We start from the raw sequence: 19,933 nt of genomic DNA on the forward strand, positions 1-19,933 counted from the left end.
AACCAACAAACAAAGAAAAAACCCCAACCCCCTCCCCCAAAAAACCAGACAAACAAAACTGTGTCTCATCAGTGTGCAGTAAACTTCCACGAGAAGATGACTTCTGCTCAATGACTTGTAGCCCCCTCACACAGAGTCTCGTGTTAATATGTTGTTAGTAATCATCTTACTTGCTACATGTAAAGCAGTTTTCCCCATCCAGGCGCTCAGGTGTTACAAAGTCCTCCAGAGCTGCAGTGAGGGATGAGGCTGCCTGGAGAATTGAGAAATCGGTGCACTGAGCTACAGCAAATGCCCTGGCCCAAACATTTTCCAGGAGCTGACAAGAAAACCCCTGTAGCTGATGCTGAGGAGACCCGCCATGAATCTGCAAGCTGTATCCAGAAGGAGCCAGAAAGAGAGTGTGGTGCTGAACATTTCCCCTGTCCCAGAGGTTCTCAGGGGCAATCAAGAGCTCCCTCTCTGTATCACCTGCCATTGAGCTACTGATGTTATGTAGGGTCATCAGTAGTGAAAACAATCCAACCCATCAGCCTGGAAGCCAGACAGGTGTTGAAGGAGGGCAAAGGAAAGAAGGATGAGGCTATGTCAAGGGTGCAGAGCGCATAATGGGTGCTTGTCCAGCTTCAAGCCAGCACCTACAGAGAGACCAGTGCCATGGCCTCTGCAGGAGGACAACATCCCTTCCCCTTCCCATCCACCACCAAGACCTCTTGTGTTCACAGTATATGCTTTCAGGACAAATGTGTTGACTCGGAAAAGCCTTGCCATGTCTTGAAGCACAACTGCAAAACCTCTTACTTTGATATCCAAGGGGACATCCAGGAAGGCCTCATAGGAATCAGAAATGGCTTTGCAGCTGAAGCAGATGACTGGAAGGAAAAATCAAAATGCCGAGCAATGGTGAGCTGAACGATGGTACTGCTTTGTGCTCATTGTACCTGTCCTGCTAGTCCCAGGGCCAGCTGTTGGGCACAGGCAGACAGAAGGGCACAGGCAGTGCCAAGGAGAGCAGCAGTTGTAGAAACATACCTCTGGATCTCAGAAAGCCTCCAAATATTTGATGGACAATGGTAGTAGATTGAGATGATATGTCCAAGCTGGAAACAAGTCGTAAGACAGAGCATTACTTCCTCCAAGCCCCGGCTGTAGGTTTTCCTTGATGAGGCCACATCAAGGAGTCCAAAGGGCTCAGAACTTTGTAAAGGTAACTTGCTTGTGCTTACTCGTTGCTTGCACTCAGACAAGCTCTCTGCATGGCATTGACAGTACAGCATAAGAAGTCATGGGCATCTTCCTCCCTGCCAAGCTGAAAATGTTCTCCTATGACTAAGAAACAGGAAGTTAGTAGTTGTCTCCTACAGGAAGGGAAGAAAACCTGTCAAAGAACCTGAAATCACATACATCTGAAAACCCTGAGAACAGCCCAAGGCAGGATGGCACTGACTGAACGCAGGACCTTGTTAACATGCGCTTCCATGATGCACATCATGCAGAAGCCTTGTTGGCGACCTGAGGAGGGAGGGAGAGAAGGTCCTCTGGTTAGCAAAATATCCCTAGTGGTGGAATACTCCTCTTCTTCCACTCCCACTCCAGTGCAATATGCCACTCCTCCCAGTGTTTCAACAAGCACGGGACGTTTTAGTGCATAGAAAATGTTCTTCAGAGGAATGCTAAACTGAGGTTTTAACTTGCAGGAATAGAGACCCAGAGCTAGAAAGATGTGCCTTCATGAAGAATAAGACAGCTGGATAGGACAGGTGGCTCCTGAGTGTACAAAGAACACAAGTTCTGGGGCTGACAAAAGGCTGCTTTTCTCCTAAATCAAATTTCAGGTTCTGGGAATCCTTGGGATTTGATGAACAGATTCACAGGGAGATGTCCCTAAGAGTACTCACAGGCCTGGCTGTGCTCCCGGGAGAACAGATAGTTGGCCAGCGGCGGGGTGTATGTCAGGCATTGCAGGACAGCATTAAGGAAGCATGTGTTGCCCACATTGAGGAGTCCTGCTCCAGCACTCTGTCTTTGCTGCCAGACCATGCAAATCTTCTCTGGGGGAAAGAGGATCCTTTGTGGCGGAGTCATTCCCTCGGCAATGACTGCAGGGAAATTCCATTTGGAAAGAGATGAAATGAGGCACAAAGGCATATTTAAACAGTGAGGTCTCTACAGGAGCACTCAGGACCATCTGCTTCAACTGCCAACCCAACAACATCAGGGGAAGCTTAAACAGTGCCATTTAAATTTACTGTTTTGGAAAAATCCATTCCCCTGTTTACGTTGCTGAGAGTCCAACAAACCCACAATCTGATTTCTGGGCCGCAGGCTACCTTCCTTTCTCAGTAGAGTTCTAGACTGGATTATCAGTGAAGCCATCCCTTTTCCTGATTGTAACTTGCTGAAAACAAGTAAATACTGAGCATGGAAGGTAACCCAAAGGATGGCAGACCTCTCTACGAGCAATGGCAGCTTTCCAAGTCTTGTACCTAGTGTCAGAGGAGCGACAAAAGGTGTTTTCCTGGGTCTAATTGTAAACACGGGGGTCAGTTTGACTGCTCTCAGGAAACATCCCAGAGATCACTCTAGGTTGTGAGCACATCATTCTGGGATTTGACCACCAGCCATGTCAGTTGTCTGTGGCAGTTCACAAAGTCCAAAGCTGCTGGTGAAGCTATTACTCACAGGAGTCGTTCCCTGCTGTGGCCATTGCCTCTCTCAGGAAGAGAGTGCAATGCTTTAGATGACCAAGGATGTCTTTCTCTCCAGAAAGAGAACAGCACCAATCCCGTCACCTAGTTGCAAAGAAATTACTGTAGCTCACCGAAAGTATCAAAACTCTAAATAAACGCAGAACGGCATCCCCCACCAAGTCTTTCTGTGGTGCTCGTAACTGCTGCTGAGCTGCAGCTCACGCCCTTATGATCAGGCGCGGGGCACCAACTCACAGCGGGTTCAAAGGCCCTTTTGAAATGCTCCCATGTACGTTACCTTCTCTGAAGAGGCCCTGCTGCTCTCCTGACACTGCTTCAGCAACAGAGCCCTCTGGCTTTCCCACCTCCTAGGAGTGACCGTCTTTCAGCCACTACTTTAACTGCTGCCTTTGCTGCTCTCCTTTTTCTGCCTCCCTCCCTCCCACAGCAATCAAGGTGGGCTGAGCCCATCCCCTCAGACTACAGTCACCTCCCTGCTTACCTATCCTAGGCTATGGAAAAAAACCCAAGAATCAGCAAACTGGAATTCTAGCCTAGGTCATACCTGGCCAGCCTATAAAAGTTGTAACAGCTCAGCCTACAGCTAGGAAGGTATAAATCAGCCTATACTTTTATCCCATATACCCTGCTCTATGATCTGGGCCAAAAGTCAAAGCATTACCTTTGAAAGAGGATCAAAGTTGAGGAGAAATGGTCAGTAAACAATAAACCATCCAAAAAAGGCAGGCACACAAGTAGCAAAGGAAGGAGCTGAGTTATCCCGAAGGCCAACTCTGTCCAACTGATTTTCGTTGGCGCGCTCCTCAGGATACCGGATGGGTGCCACATCTCTGCCCCTTTGTGACATGGGGTCACATGGAACCACATGGAACCCCATGGAACCCCATGGAACCACATGGTTCTTGGGCACAGGAACCCACATGGCACGTCCGCCAGGTGGAAGCCACTGGACCTCCCCCCGTGCTGGTGGCAAAGGGCTCGTCATCCTCTGACAGAGCTCCCACACCTTCCCTGAGCCACACGGCCTGAGGAGTAAAAGCCTGCTCAGGGCTGTGACTGAGCCAGGTCACAGCTTTTCTGGCCCCCGAGACGCTGAGGGTTTCACTGCCACTTCTATCAGGGAGACTCTTAGCAAAGCACCTGGACTCTTATGGGTTCATTTCCAATTAATTTCATCTGCCCCCAGGGTACAACCATGGGCTGACCCTGAACTGGGACTGCCAAAGGAACCCTTCAGAGGCTGCGCTGGGAGGACCTTGGCTGGCTGCTGGCCCCCGCCCAGCTGCTGTCTTGTCCTCAAGCTCTGAAAACGTTCCTGGATGGCTTTTTAGCAGCTTCACATTTACTCCTGCCGCTAGGGTTGGTTAGGTTTTGATCAGCCGCAGCTTTAGCCAGACCCCCACTCTGGATGGTGAGGGCACGCGCGTGTTAGGCGGAGCTATCCCCTGCACGTCCGGGGCCGAAATAAACAAATACCGGCTTAATAGCACCTGTGGCTGTTGAGTTTTACTACTGTTGCCTTTTCCTGGCATCAATGGATAGAGACAGTTTTGTCCCTGCTGCACTTGGCCTATGTTGTTTTGGGCTTGTTGGAAATCATAAAACTTTTCTAATTTTTTTAGTGTTCCTAATTAACTTTTTGATTAGTTGTTTTTAACACACATCATAGGCGGTGCGTTCAGCCTTAAATCAACTTTAGCCAGCATGGAGTAAAAATTGTCATAAGCTCCTTTGGGAGAACACAGCCTGGGAAAAGTACTAAAACTGTAAGTTTTGTTGAAGTTAACCCTGTTATGCTTCAGTGGAGAAAGCCTGTCAGAGAAAGATGTCCTGTTGAAGGAGGAGATCTGGAACACAAGATTTATGGACTACAAGGACCTTCTGCAGAAACCAGCAGCTAAAGAAGAAGACTAACAAAGGCTCAGCATTTGTGTCAGAAAATCCCTAGGGGAGGGAAAATATACAAAAAAGATTAAAGATATGAAGTTATTACAGTAGAAAGTGAGAAATTAATAACCAATCCCACATAGAATACTAATTAATGAAAGGGAGTGAGTGATGTAATTTGGAAGCAATGAACATTAATTCCTTTGTTTGCCAAATCTGTATAAATAGGTGAAAAGCGATGTCTTGCTGTCAGTATGGAGGCAGGATTTTTGTCAGCCACATGCACACGCAGGGCTGCAAATAAAAGTAATCCCTTGCTTTCTAACACTAAAAAGCCAATTTGTTAGAGGGTCCTATTTATCCCGACAGTTTCAGAGGTGTTTAGCAACAGGCAGTCCTCTGGACACCTGGTGTAACCTCTGCTCAGCAGGCAGATAGTGTTTCTCATGCGCCAAGGATGCAGCTGGTTGTTATTTAACAACACTTGACCTGGCTGGTTTGGCCCCTGCCTGGAATGGGGCATCAAGTTTTACTCAGTTCTTCTCAGGACAGGTGGTTTCACTCCTGCCCAGCTCAGCACAGTTCATATGGCTCCTGCTCCACTCCGAGGTGTTTCTTCTTTTAGACTTGGGGCATCCAGCTCGGGCATGACTTTGCTTGGATGGCTTTTTTCATCACGTCTTGCAGCAGCTGGTTTTATCCCTGTCAGCCTTGGGGAGGCTCCTTGTATCCCTTACCCAGACAAAGGATCTGCATTTACTCCTGCATTACACCTCTCAGGTGACCTTTTTATGCCCCTGCCCTAACCTGATGTCTGGGTCCTGTATTACCGTCCTCCCAGCAGCACTTCAGGAGCTCTCTGATGAAGACAATCAACAATGGTACTCGTGAACAGTGCCTCTGCTCCTGCCTCCTGCTCATATGGGGGCATTTTAGGATGTAAACAGCTCTGCTCTGTTCTCTGAAGCGAATTGCCCACCAACACACCTTGCACTGCCGTCCTGTCATGCAAGAAAACAGCTTTTCGTCTTGCATGCAGCAAGCTCCAACAGAAACTCTGTGATATCCAGAACAAGTGGTGGATTGATCTAGCTGAAAAAATTCAATTATACGCAGATACGGGTGATCACAAAGGATTCTGTGAGGCTCTGAAAACAGCATATGGGCCTGCATACCAGGTCCAAAGCCCGGTACTCAGTGCTGATGGTCAAACACTTCTAACAGATAAAACCTCCATTCTGAATCAATGATCTGAACACTTTCAGACTTTTTTCAGTACCAACTGTGTAGTCCAAGACTCAGCAATTCAGTCCATCACACAGTAAGCGGTGAAATACAAATCGGATACTGCTCCCACTTTAGGAGAAACCCTCAAGGCCATACAGCAGGCGAAAATCGGCAAGGCAGCTGGGGTTGATGGAATTCCCCCTGAAGTCTGGAAACATGGGGGCCTTGCACTCCATGCCAAATGTCACGAATTTGTGGTATGCCATTGGGAACTAGGCGAACTAGATTGCTCAAATTACCGTGGTATTATTCTGCTCTCCATTGCTGGCAAAATCCTGGTAAGAATACTCTTGAACAGACTAATACCCACTATAGCAGAAGGAATTCTACCTGAAAGTCGGTGTGGCTTCAGAGTCAACAGGAGTACCACAGACATGGTGTTTGTTCTCAGACAACTGCAAGAGAAGTGCAGGGAACAGAACAAGGGTCTCTATGTAACCTTTGTTGACCTCAACAAGGCTTTTGATACTGTGAGCAGAAAAGGCCTATGGCAGATTTTGGAACATTTAGGTTGTCCCCCCAAGTTCCTTAAAATGATTATCTCACTCCATGAGGATCAGCACGGCCAAGTCAGATATGGCAATGCACTTTCTGAGCCCTTTCTAAAAAAGAACGGTGTAAAACACGGCTGCGTTCTCGCTCCAACCCTATTCACAGTCTTTTTCAGCAGGATGCTCCAAAGGGCCATGGCAGACCTCGATGATCAGGATGGTATCTACATTTGATACCATACTGATGGAAGCCCTTTCAACCTAAGGCGACTGAAGGCCCACACCAAGACCTTAAACCATCTTGTCCGGGAGCTGCTTTATGCTGATGACGCCGCCCTCGTCGCTCACACAGAAGCAGCTCTGCAGCGTTTAACATCCTGCTTTGCTGAGGCTGCTGAGCTCTTTGGGCTGGAAGTCAGACAGAAGTTCTCTATCAACCTGTACCTCAGGAAGTCTTCCATCATCCCCATATCACCAGTGGCCAATCAGAGCTCAAATAAGTCCAGCACTTTAATCACCTAGGTAGCCTCATCTCCTTGGATGATAAGATTGACGGGGAGACAGACAACAGGTTAGCAAAGGCACATAGTGCCTTCAGAAAGCTTCATAAAAGAGTTTGGCAAAATAAAGACTTGAAGTACCAAGGTCAGTGTTTACAGAGCCATTGTGCTGTCTACTCTCTTATATGGTTTCGGATCATGGGTCATCTACAGCCACCACCTGCGACTCCTGGAACGCTTCCATCAACGCTGCCTCCGTACAATCCTAAACATCCACTGGTCAGATTATGTGACCAATCCATCTGTTCTAGAACAAGCAGCAGTCACAAGTATTGAGGCCACGTTGCTGAGAACACAGCTGAGCTGGGCAGGACAAGTCTCCAGGATGAAGGACCAAACACCCCCTCCCTAAGATCTTGCTTTACAGTGAACTTCCACCGGTAGCCGCAAGAGAGGACCCCGAAGAAAAGATACAAGGACTCCCTGACACAACATCTCAGCCTTGGCCATATCAATTACATAACTGGTCTACTCTGGCCTCAAATGAGGAGGCCTGGAGACACAGCATCTATAGATGGTAATAGTATAATAAATATTATTAAAATAATAAAATAGTAAATACTAAAATACTTTAAGCAGAGTTATTTATTCCACGTTGTAGACAATTATAGCTACAAACATCTCAGCCTCGGCCATATCAATCAACAGAACTGGTCTACTCTGGCCTCAAATCGGGAGGCCTGGAGACACACCATCTCTAACGCTGCTGTTTCCTTTGAGAACGCACGCAGAATCACTCTCGAGGAGAAAAGACAAGGCAGAAAGAATCATGTCTTGCAGAATACACCACCGAGGGAGTCTTTCTGCTGTGCCTTTTGCAATCGGATATGTCTATCTCGCATTGGCCTCCTAAGCCACCAGCGTGCTTGTAACAAATGTGGATAGAGCCTTCTGAAATCTTCGTTCGAGAAGCCCAGCCACGATGATGTGTTTAAGACGGGTGTTCCATAATTTAGTGTTCTCACTGAAACCATGCAAATCGCGCGCCACTCGCTCACTTCCCACTCCTCCTTTCCTTCCCACTCCCCCTCCATCCTGAGGCAGGCTGGACGGGACAATTGGAGGCACAAAAGGTAAAGATCGCAGGCTGAGATAAGAACAACTTACTGGAAACGGCAATGAAATAAGAAAACAGTGCAACAACAGAACAGTAACAGAAACAATCCTAATAACAGAGTGTACAAGGGAGGCAAATGACTCACACGTGATTGCTCACCAGTTGGTGCCCAACTTTGCCACCACGCACACAACCTGGAAGAGACCCCTTCCCCCATCCTTGACAAAATGAGGAATAACCTCTATGTCCTGGCTGTGCCCCCTCCTGGATACTGCCCAAATTAACACTGTCCTGACCAGAAGCAGGACAATCACCTTCCGGATGTGCAGCACAGCTTTCGGGTCTGCACCGGAGGCACTGGATCCCTCCATGCCAGGGAGGGGAGACATCAGAGATGAGCAGACTTTGGAAATCCCTCACCTCTCACTCCGGCCCATTTGTTCTCATTTTATGGGATGGAAGAATACATACCCAACTCCTCCCAGTGTCCTTCTCACTGGAAATCCCCTGAGCTTTGATTCCTTTGCTGACATGCTGCTTCCTCTGGGAAAAGCAGCCAGAAAACCCAAGGCCATTGCTTTGAGGGAAGGTCTTTCTTAGAACACTTTTCCTGAAGTGCACCCAGGAAGGCTGGGCTGCAGCAGCACATGGCCCCCATGGCTTTGCTACATCTCATCCAGAACACCTGGAAGCCCTTCTCTCACCATCCAGCCGCTCCCCTGCCCTGTCTTCCCCACCCCACAGGGATGCTGCCGAGGAGTTAACAAACTTCACAGTTCAATCCTGATAGCCCACTGCTGACTGGGATGGGGTGAGACCAGGGGCAGTTTTGGCCCCCATCAGCACCAGCTCTTGGGACAGCCAGGCTCTCTCCTGACATGTGGGCTCATCTCTGCAGCTTTGCTGTCCTCCACAGGGCGTTTGCTGAAAAAAATCATCTTCTAGAAAAGATATATGACACCAGCCCAGGGGTCAGCAGCACCACACTAGAGCTTGGCAAGATGCCCTGAGGACAGCCAGGCCAGGCAGAGAGAGGTGGAAGGACCACAGGGGCTCTCTGAAGCAGCCACATTGTACAACATAGACAATGAGGCTAAATAAACACTGGGCTGAAAGATGAGAGTGCTCTTACAAGGGAAATTTACAGCTGCTGTACAGGCCTGGGGCTCTTGCTGCAAAGCTTCAGTCTCTGGGCTCCCGGTGCCCAAAGGCATTGCAGATAACTCCTTCTCAAGCAATGGCAGGGAGCAGGGTGGAGAAGTCAAGGATGAGGCAGATCAGAAAGACTGGGGCAGCACAAAGAGATCTACAAGGGAGAGAGACAGCATCTGAAAGGCACTCCTTGCTGACCTAGGAGCTGGTGCCGTGGGCTCTACAACTGCTGCCTGCAGTCAGCTTGGAAGCTCTGGCAGTTTTAACAGGAGGTTTGTCTGCAAACAAGATGCAGAGACGTTAGGATGATGGATGCGGGTATATTCCTGACCTAGGCTCTCCAGAGGGAGATTCGCTGTCTCCTCATGGGCCATAGAGGCTTTTAATATGGGATGAACTTCACTTGGTCTCCCCAAGCTCATGTCCAACCTGTTCCATGGCCTCTGACTGCGATCTGCTGTCCACCTAGCTTCATCCCCCCTCACAACCCTGGGGACTCCTTGGAGATGAAGGGCTGCTGTGCCAGCACCTACTGCTCCAGGAAGGGAGTGCAAGGTGAAGATGCCACACTCGCAGGGGCAAAGAAGGTTCATTTTGCCATGGGATCCCAGGAGGTCACCATGCACATCGTCAATGGGGTCTGAAAAAAGAAAACTTACAGATGTTGAGGCAGCTGAGCTCATCAAGCACATGTAGAAAAGCTCCTGATTTCAGTATGGCTGGCTCTTTTGAAATGCCCCAGGAAGGAAGATTTGGTCTCAGGCATCATCAGCCCCATTGGCCAGTCTAGACAGAACTGCCTGGACTTGAATCACAAGTTTGTGGATAAGAGATTTAGCTTCATTTAGCTAGAAATGGGATATCTCTCTCCAGGGAGCCAGCTGCTTGCCATTCCGTTAGTCCCTGACCACAAGCAGCACTGAATCTGTGATCTCTCCCCCTCCAGTTTCTCAGAGTCCCTGGGTAACCCTGAAAGCACTGCTTCAGGATCAGGTTCTGCAAGAGGCCTTCCAAAAAGCAGCTAGGGGATTAGGTGAGGGGAAGAACCAGAAAATCGCACACATTCTTCCCTGGATTCGTGAAAGACAATAAGAAAGAAATACAAGACCCCCAAAAGCAAGTCCACTTGATGGGAGCGGCAGGGGAGCATCTCTGGTTCAGTAGTGATACGACGCACTCAACTGCAGCTTGCAGACAAGAATCCTGAAACATTCCAGTAGCCAAGATTGCCACCTGATCCCAAGGTCCCCTGTCCTCTGCCCCATGCACTTCCACGGGACCAAAGCCCCTCTGCACAGCAAAAGGAAAGTATGGGAATGTACACACATGGTAACTTGCTCCTGGCCTTTTCAGCCTATGGAGGAAGACAACTTCCCTCATTAGAAAATGAAGCAGGTCTGACCTGGACTTTCTCAAAACACTCTAAAGCCAGAGGCAGGTTTCTCCCACAAGCGACAGCAAAGCCCTCCTCCTGCCCATGTTGTTTGGGAAATGGCACAAGAACCAGGAGAATCCCAGAGAGATTCACACCTTCAGAGACACCAGTGAGTGCAGCCCCTCCTGACATCATCTGGGCAGAAGCCTCCAGCCCTTGGGATGACTTTGCCTCCTAACAGAGGTGCCAGAGCATCTGATCTGGATTTACCAGGCCTGCCTTAGTACCATGCCACAATAATTGTCGCAGCATCCCAGCCTTCCCTTGCTCGAGCCAGTCTGTTTATAGGTTGTTTGGATCTCCACCTCCACATTGCAGGGGGATTGAACACCACTGATCACATCCACTTCTACCTCTGACCTGAAGGGAGAGGAAGATTTCCCCGTTTGCTGTTGTGGCAAGTGGCGCCTCTCTGCAAGAGATTTCATCTCCTGCTCGGGGCCCCTCTGCACTGGCCAGGCTCACTCCATGCTGCTGGACCTCTCCCAGCCCCTCTAAGCAGGGCTCCAGTCAAGTCTTCGTAACAACTGCCCGTTCCTCAGAATAGCTTGGCACTCCTGTAGCAGTTTGGGTGGGGAATGCCAAACTCACACCAACGAATGGCTCTGTCCAATCACCTGAGGAGTAGCAGGTACCACCCAGTGCGGAGGTCAGCGCTTGAATAAAGACCTCCCCAACTTTTCTGGGTGCAGCTGGTAAGGCGATTTTGTTATAAAAGTAGCGGGACAACTGAACTGCTTAAAGGGAGGAACAAAAGGGCACAAAAAGCACTGCGCAAAATGGCTCCAGCCTTAAATAACGTGGGTAAGGAAGGCACTGGAACAGAAGATGGGGTTTAGGCGGAGCATGCAAATTACAACCAATCATAGGAGATAGGGGCTGAACATAACCCTACACGGTACTGCGTCAAGTATCAACCAATGAAAGGACAGAACATACGCACAGTACAATACAATACAACAACTTATATGCAAAATCTACAATTTCCTTATTAATTACACATTTTTAGACTGCCACAACCCAGCCTGCCCCATGTGGAGCCCTGGGGGTGGCTCCTGCTACACCCAATGCCAGAAGAACACCACAGGAGACCCTGGGGAGGGAAGAAGGGAAGGAAAGAAGGAAATCTCAGTGCTATGCATCTGGAGCAGCTGGGGGAACTGCAGTGCCTCCCAAGACGCCCTGTCAGACACGTGAGGAACTGCAGAGTCGAGAGCTCTCCCCACGCACCCCTACGGCCCGCTCCGAAATAAATACCGTTGACTGCCCATGGAAGGTCCCCTTCAGAGTAGCGACACGATCCCCGTAGCCCCTTGCTCTGGATTCCCCCGCCCATTCCTGGCCTCACCCCTTTGTGCCCAGAGCCCACTAGCTTTGAGCTACAGGGAGCAGAGGGGCTCTGTTGCCACCCTGTCAGGCGGCGTCAGCTGTAGAACAGCTCCAGTGGCCAAGTGCAGGGCTGAGCTCTCCATGGGACTGTGTCTGGCTTCAGGCAGTTTTCTGACAGGGAATGGGACTATTCTAGCCCAAAGGGAGCAATCAGGACCCAACATCTGCTTTGTTTAAGGCTATCAGGAGCCTTCTTGGTCGCTTATCCTTTGATTTTTGTCCAAATCTTGAAGTGGTTTTGATGAGGTACAAAAAAGAGGTGCAGAAAGCATGCCTTCCTCCCCCATAGACACGGTTTCCCCTCAGATCAGGGGGATCAGACCAAACCTCTGGTGGGAGCTGTTTTATTAAGCTTGTCAGACCTTGAACATCAGGGGAGCTGTGTACAGCTCGTGGCAGCAGGTGCTGGGGCCTTGGCCAGTGTCACCTGGAAGGGGAAAGGAGGAAAGGGGACCAGCACGCATCCCTGCTGCCCTGCATATCCCCTGAGCCAAGGGACACTTATGGACAGTTGTTCTGCACCTCCCCCTGTCCCCTTTTGGTCAGGGCTATCACCTGACACTGCGGTGACAGACGGGTTCATCAGGATATCCTTGGCAGAATGATGACGGCACTGAGTCATAGTGTCGTGGTTTGGACTTTGTTTTCCCCCAGAGGCTAAAGAAAAGTGGTAGACCCCAAGGGGTGGAAACCCTTGGAAATTTTGAAGTTCTGCCCAATGGGCGCTCCTGCAAAAATGTAAACATATCACAACCAGACCGGAAGAGATGAGTTGTAGTTTTGGTTGTTGTAGGAGTGGTGGCCATGTTGTAGAGCCACGAGGAAGGGGCTCTGAGCCCCTTCGGCCCTCTGGGGCCTCCCAGCCCTTGGCTGGGGGGCTGCAGGGACCTGGAACAGCATAAAGCTGGGCTAGGTGCCTGGAGTTATGCCGGGAGATGTTTTCTCCATGGACGCAGAGCAGCAGCCGACGCTGACCAGAGAAACGGTGGCAGAGAGCCAGAGATAAGGACCTGAACTGAAGGAGCAGCAGAAGCAACATGCAGCACCAGAGAAAGGACTCCTGGAAGGAGAGCTGGGAAAAAAAGAGAGCCAGCAGCAGAGACAGAGTTCTGGGGGTAAGACTGTACCAGATTCCCCAAAACTCCCTTGGAGACCCTCTTGGAGAAGAGGGACATGGACTCCTATTAAGGAGAAAAGTTTTAGACATGCAGCACTGGAGAGAGAGGAGCTAAGAAGCTCAAAAGAGCGTCCCGGAGCTGGACCGGGACGGCCAGATGGAATGCAGGGGGAGTTGACCTTGGCTCCCTCCCCTTGCACTGCTGCCACGGTGGCAGCCTGAGAGACAGGGCACAGAGGCCCTGCAAGAGATACCAGACCGTCACGAAGACCCCCCTGTGTCTCGTGATATGACGTGGTGAAACGACCTTGTCTGGGGTTACGAAGCCCACGGAAGACCCCTTTGCCTGTGTCAAGGGGGCCGAGGGAGAGTTTGGATACCTCCCATGTGAGTGCTGGTAGAAATCCAGCTGTCAGCTGCTGCATGTGGAGAAGACAGACAGACTGCTGCCTCAGAAGATGCTGCTGCTTAAGGACTGGAAGGGATCTGTCCTTCTTTCCCTCCTGGACTTTTATTTGGAGGGGAGAAGAGATCTGGTCCATTGTAAATACTATATGTCATGGTAGAGATAGTTGTGATCATGTGTATAATGTGATGTTATATTTATTTGTACAGTCATTGTAATATATTCCCTTTCCCCCACTTTGAGTCTGGTGTGTTTTGTCTGGAAAAGCCCATCTCACATTAGGTTGAGATGTGGGAGGGGGATGGAGCTAGGGAATTGGATTTTTTGGGGCTATCTCAAACCATGACACATAGTTACAATTAAAGCTTCATTTTTTTTAACATCATGGTATGATCGCTATAGCCCAGAATACCATGATTTGAGTAGCACAAGATTTCTATAAGCAGCACCAGCATAGCAAGATTTTGTAAGCCCTTTAGCACCGAATTGTACAGCACAGCTCAGCTTAGGATGCCTGATCACCTGGACCTGATCACTCTGCAGGCCAGGGCACATCCTAATCCTTGGTTTGTCATGTCAATATAACAATCTTAATCTAGACTTGAAACACGTTAACAGAACAGGAGTGGCCCTTTCAGGGGAGAAGAGTCTGTTTGGTATTAAGATGGGGCTCTGTGTGCTGCTGTGCTGCCCTGTGCTGCTGTGAGGCCATCCCAGCCTGGCAGGCAGGTGCCTGTGACCTGCAAGGCCTGTGAGGAGCAAAGGAGTCGGCCTGGGGCCTGGAAATGGGAAGGCTGATAGGGAGGGGGAGAAGGGGTCTTCCTGGCGCACTGGACCTTCAGGGACTGACGATGAGGGCAAAGGGGACTCATGTAGGACCAGCTGGGTCACAGAGCACAGCTGTTTATGTCCTAAAATGCCCCCATATGAGCAGGAGGCAGGAGCAGAGGCACTGTTCACGAGTGCCATTGTTGATTGTCTTCATCAGAGAGCTCCTGAAGTGCTGCTGGGGGGACGGTAATACAGGACCTGGACATCAGGTTAGGGCAGGGGCATAAAAAGGTCACCTGAGAGGTGTAATGCAGGAGTAAATGCAGATCCTTTGTCTGGGTAAGGGATACAAGGAGCCTCCCCAAGGCTGACAGGGATAAAACCAGCTGCTGCAAGACGTGATGAAAAAAGCCATCCAAGCAAAGTCATGCCCGAGCTGGATGCCCCAAGTCTAAAAGAAGAAACACCTCGGAGTGGAGCAGGAGCCATATGAACTGTGCTGAGCTGGGCAGGAGTGAAACCACCTGTCCTGAGAAGAACTGAGTAAAACTTGATTCCCCATTCCAGGCAGGGGCCAAACCAGCCAGGTCAAGTGTTGTTAAATAACAACCAGCTGCATCCTTGGCGCATGAGAAACACTATCTGCCTGCTGAGCAGAGGTTCCACCAGGTGTCCAGAGGACTGCCTGTTGCTAAACACCTCTGAAACTGTCGGGATAAATAGGACAATTTTTACTCCATGCTGGCTAAAGTTGATTTAAGGCTGAACGCACCGCCTATGATGTGTGTTAAAAACAACTAATCAAAAAGTTAATTAGGAACACTAAAAAAATTAGAAAAGTTTTATGATTTCCAACCAGCCCAAAACAACATAGGCCAAGTGCAGCAGGGACAAAACTGTCTCTATCCATTGATGCCAGGAAAAGGCAACAGTAGTAAAACTCAACAGCCACAGGTGCTATTAAGCCGGTATTTGTTTATTTCGGCGCCGGACGTGCAGGGGATAGCTCCGCCTAACACGCGCGTGCCCTCACCATCCAGAGTGGGAGTCTGGCTAAAGCTGCGGCTGATCAAAACCTAACCAACCCTAGCGGCAGGAGTAAATGTGAAGCTGCTAAAAAGCCATCCCGGAACGTTTTCAGAGCTTGAGGACAAGACAGCAGCTGGGCGGGGGCCAGCAGCCAGCCAAGGTCCTCCCAGCGCAGCCTCTGAAGGGTTCCTTTGGCAGTCCCAGTTCAGGGTCAGCCCATGGTTGTACCCTGGGGGCAGATGAAATTAATTGGAAATGAACCCATAAGAGTCCAGGTGCTTTGCTAAGAGTCTCCCTGATAGAAGTGGCAGTGAAACCCTCAGCGTCTTGGGGGCCAGAAAAGCTGTGACCTGGCTCAGTTACAGCCCTGAGCAGGCTTTTACTCCTCAGGCCGTGTGGCTCAGGGAAGGTGTGGGAGCTCTGTCAGAGGATGACGAGCCCTTTGCCACCAGCACGGGGGGAGGTCCAGTGGCTTCCACCTGGCGGACGTGCCATGTGGGTTCCTGTGCCCAAGAACCATGTGGTTCCATGGGGTTCCATGTGGTTCCATGTGACCCCATGTCACAAAGGGGCAGAGATGTGGCACCCATCCGGTATCCTGAGGAGTGCGCCAACGAAAATCAGTTGGACAGAGTTGGCCTTCGGGATAACTCAGCTCCTTCCTTTGCTACTTGTGTGCCTGCCTTTGTTGGATGGTTTATTGTTGACTGACCATTTCTCCTCAACTTTCCTCCTCTTTCAAAGGTAATGCTTTGACTTTTGGCCCAGATCATAGAGCAGGGTATATGGGATAAAAGTATAGGCTGATTTATACCTTCCTAGCTGTAGGCTGAGCTGTTACAACTTTTATAGGCTGGCCAGGTATGACCTAGGCTAGAATTCCAGTTTGCTGATTCTTGGTTTTTTTTCCATAGCCTAGGATAGGTAAGCAGGGAGGTGACTGTAGTCTGAGGGGATGGGCTCAGCCCACCTTGATTGCTGTGGGAGGGAGGGAGGCAGAAAAAGGAGAGCAGCAAAGGCAGCAGTTAAAGTAGTGGCTGAAAGACGGTCACTCCTAGGAGGTGGGAAAGCCAGAGGGCTCTGTTGCTGAAGCAGTGTCAGGAGAGCAGCAGGGCCTCTTCAGAGAAGGTAACGTCCATTGGAGCATTTCAAAAGGGCCTTTGAACCCGCTGTGAGTTGGTGCCCCGCGCCTGATCATAAGGGCGTGAGCTGCAGCTCAGCAGCAGTTACGAGCACCACTGAAAGACTTGGTGGGGGATGCCGTTCTGCGTTTATTTAGAGTTTTGATACTTTCGGTGAGCTACAGTAATTTCTTTGCAACTAGGTGACGGGATTGGTGCTGTTCTCTTTCTGGAGAGAAAGACATCCTTGGTCATCTAAAGCATTGCACTCTCTTCCTGAGAGAGGCAATGGCCACAGCAGGGAACGACTCCTGTGAGTAATAGCTTCACCAGCAGGTTTGGACTTTGTGAACTGCCACAGACAACTGACATGGCTGGGGGTCAAATCCCAGAATGATGTGCTCACAACCTAGAGTGATCTCTGGGATGTTTCCTGAGAGCAGTCAAACTGACCCCCGTGTTTACAATTAGACCCAGGAAAACACCTTTTGTCGCTCCTCTGACACTAGGTACAAGACTTGGAAAGCTGCCATTGCTCGTAGAGAGGTCTGCCATCCTTTGGGTTACCTTCCGTGCTCAGTATTTACTTGTTTTCAACAAGTTACAATCAGGAAAAGGGATGGCTTCACTGATAATCCAGTCTAGAGCTCTACTGAGAAAGGAAGTAGCCTGCGGCCCAGAAATCAGATTGTGGGTTTGTTGGACTCTCAGCAACGTAAACAGGGGAATGGATTTTTCCAAAACAGTAAATTTAAATGGCACTGTTTAAGCTTCCCCTGATGTTGTTGGGTTGGCAGTTGAAGCAGATGGTCCTGAGTGCTCCTGTAGAGACCTCACTGTTTAAATATGCCTTTGTGCCTCATTTCATCTCTTTCCAAATGGAATTTCCCTGCAGTCATTGCCGAGGGAATGACTCCGCCACAAAGGATCCTCTTTCCCCCAGAGAAGATTTGCATGGTCTGGCAGCAAAGACAGAGTGCTGGAGCAGGACTCCTCAATGTGGGCAACACATGCTTCCTTAATGCTGTCCTGCAATGCCTGACATACACCCCGCCGCTGGCCAACTATCTGTTCTCCCGGGAGCACAGCCAGGCCTGTGAGTACTCTTAGGGACATCTCCCTGTGAATCTGTTCATCAAATCCCAAGGATTCCCAGAACCTGAAATTTGATTTAGGAGAAAAGCAGCCCTTTGTCAGCCCCAGAACTTGTGTTCTTTGTACACTCAGGAGCCACCTGTCCTATCCAGCTGTCTTATTCTTCATGAAGGCACATCTTTCTAGCTCTGGGTCTCTATTCCTGCAAGTTAAAACCTCAGTTTAGCATTCCTCTGAAGAACATTTTCTACGCACTAAAACGTCCCGTGCTTGTTGAAACACTGGGAGGAGTGGCATATTGCACTGGAGTGGGAGTGGAAGAAGAGGAGTATTCCACCACTAGGGATATTTTGCTAACCAGAGGACCTTCTCTCCCTCCCTCCTCAGGTCGCCAACAAGGCTTCTGCATGATGTGCATCATGGAAGCGCATGTTAACAAGGTCCTGCATTCAGTCAGTGCCATCCTGCCTTGGGCTGTTCTCAGGGTTTTCAGATGTATGTGATTTCAGGTTCTTTGACAGGTTTTCTTCCCTTCCTGTAGGAGACAACTACTAACTTCCTGTTTCTTAGTCATAGGAGAACATTTTCAGCTTGGCAGGGAGGAAGATGCCCATGACTTCTTATGCTGTACTGTCAATGCCATGCAGAGAGCTTGTCTGAGTGCAAGCAACGAGTAAGCACAAGCAAGTTACCTTTACAAAGTTCTGAGCCCTTTGGACTCCTTGATGTGGCCTCATCAAGGAAAACCTACAGCCGGGGCTTGGAGGAAGTAATGCTCTGTCTTACGACTTGTTTCCAGCTTGGACATATCATCTCAATCTACTACCATTGTCCATCAAATATTTGGAGGCTTTCTGAGATCCAGAGGTATGTTTCTACAGCTACTGCTCTCCTTGGCACTGCCTGTGCCCTTCTGTCTGCCTGTGCCCAACAGCTGGCCCTGGGACTAGCAGCACAGGTACAATGAGCACAAAGCAGTACCATCGTTCAGCTCACCATTGCTCGGCATTTTGATTTTTCCTTCCAGTCATCTGCTTCAGCTGCAAAGCCATTTCTGATTCCTATGAGGCCTTCCTGGATGTCCCCTTGGATATCAAAGTAAGAGGTTTTGCAGTTGTGCTTCAAGACATGGCAAGGCTTTTCAGAGTCCACACATTTGTCCTGAAAGCATATACTGTGAACACAAGAGGTCTTGGTGGTGGATGGGAAGGGGAACGGATGTTGTCCTCCTGCAGAGGCCATGGCACTGGTCTCTCTGTAGGTGCTGGCTTGAAGCTGGACAAGCACCCATTATGCGCTCTGCACCCTTGACATAGCCTCATCCTTCTTTCCTTTGCCCTCCTTCAACACCTGTCTGGCTTCCAGGCTGATGGGTTGGATTGTTTTCACTACTGATGACCCTACATAACATCAGTAGCTCAGTGGCAGGTGATAGAGAGAGGGAGCTCTTGATTGCCCCGAGAACCTCTGGGACAGGGGAAATGTTCAGCACTACACTCTCTTTCTGGCTCCTTCTGGATACAGCTTGCAGATTCATGGTGGGTCTCCTCAGCATCAGCTACAGGGGTTTTCTTGTCAGCTCTGTATCGGGACGAAGTTGGGATGTTACTTTTTGGTCTGTGTTTGGCCCTAGCCACCTGCAGTTAGTTTATGCTTTCTCCTGCCAAGTCTTCTGATAAAGCAGTGAACTTGGCCTTGGAGGGAGAGCTTCTGTGTAAACTGTTTTAATTGGTCTGTTGTGATTGGTCAATTGCTCGTCAGGGGCAGTTGGAGGACAAAGTGATGAGGAGGGTGATGAAGTAAGCCCACAGACTCATTTGGGAAGACCCCACTCAAATCACTGCGCCTGCGTGGGGGACTTTCCAAGGTGCTCACGCACGTGCAGGAGGGGTGCACTTACATAAGAGAAGGGGTGGGATTCAGAGCCCTGACGGGGCGGTGCTGGCCACACCTCTCCGGGGCAGGTGCTCTCAAAAAACTTTATAAAAAGCAGAGACGCTTCTTGGGGGGGGGCCGGCTCTTCACGATGGACCAAGTTGCTTTCAGCGGGGACGCCTGCTTGAAGTGGGAGCCTGCCACCCCCCATGAACCCGCAGCTGCTGCAGAGAGACTTCATTATTGGTTAGGATGGGTAAGACTTGTTTACAGGTGATACCTTTGGTGAGTATGGGGGGGAAGCCTTCTTCCTAGGGTCTTTTATGCACTTTTTCCTCCGCCCCAATCCTTCTCCCCCAGGCGCCTGTTTTGTTTTCTCCCTTTTCCCTGGTTGGCCACCTTTTCCTAATAAATAGCTATTATTTTTGCCAACTAGCAACGGTGTTTGGTTTATTCACGTACCAGAATCTCTCGAACCTGTGTTTTTCCCTTGACTTAGTCCCTTCCCTGTTACACAGCTCCTGGAAAATGTTTGGGCCAGGGCATTTGC

The 19,933-nt window shown here is 49.7% G+C and overlaps 1 protein-coding gene across 2 annotated transcripts in view; it reads right to left on the minus strand.

The window, feature by feature from the left end:
* LOC135404424 (class I histocompatibility antigen, F10 alpha chain-like) overlaps positions 1–19,933 on the minus strand; it is a 538,949-nt gene that overhangs the window by 280,464 nt on the left and 238,552 nt on the right. The window lies entirely within an intron of this gene.

Source organism: Pseudopipra pipra, chromosome W (genome assembly GCF_036250125.1).
Source record: "Pseudopipra pipra isolate bDixPip1 chromosome W, bDixPip1.hap1, whole genome shotgun sequence".
Taxonomy (NCBI): domain Eukaryota; kingdom Metazoa; phylum Chordata; class Aves; order Passeriformes; family Pipridae; genus Pseudopipra; species Pseudopipra pipra.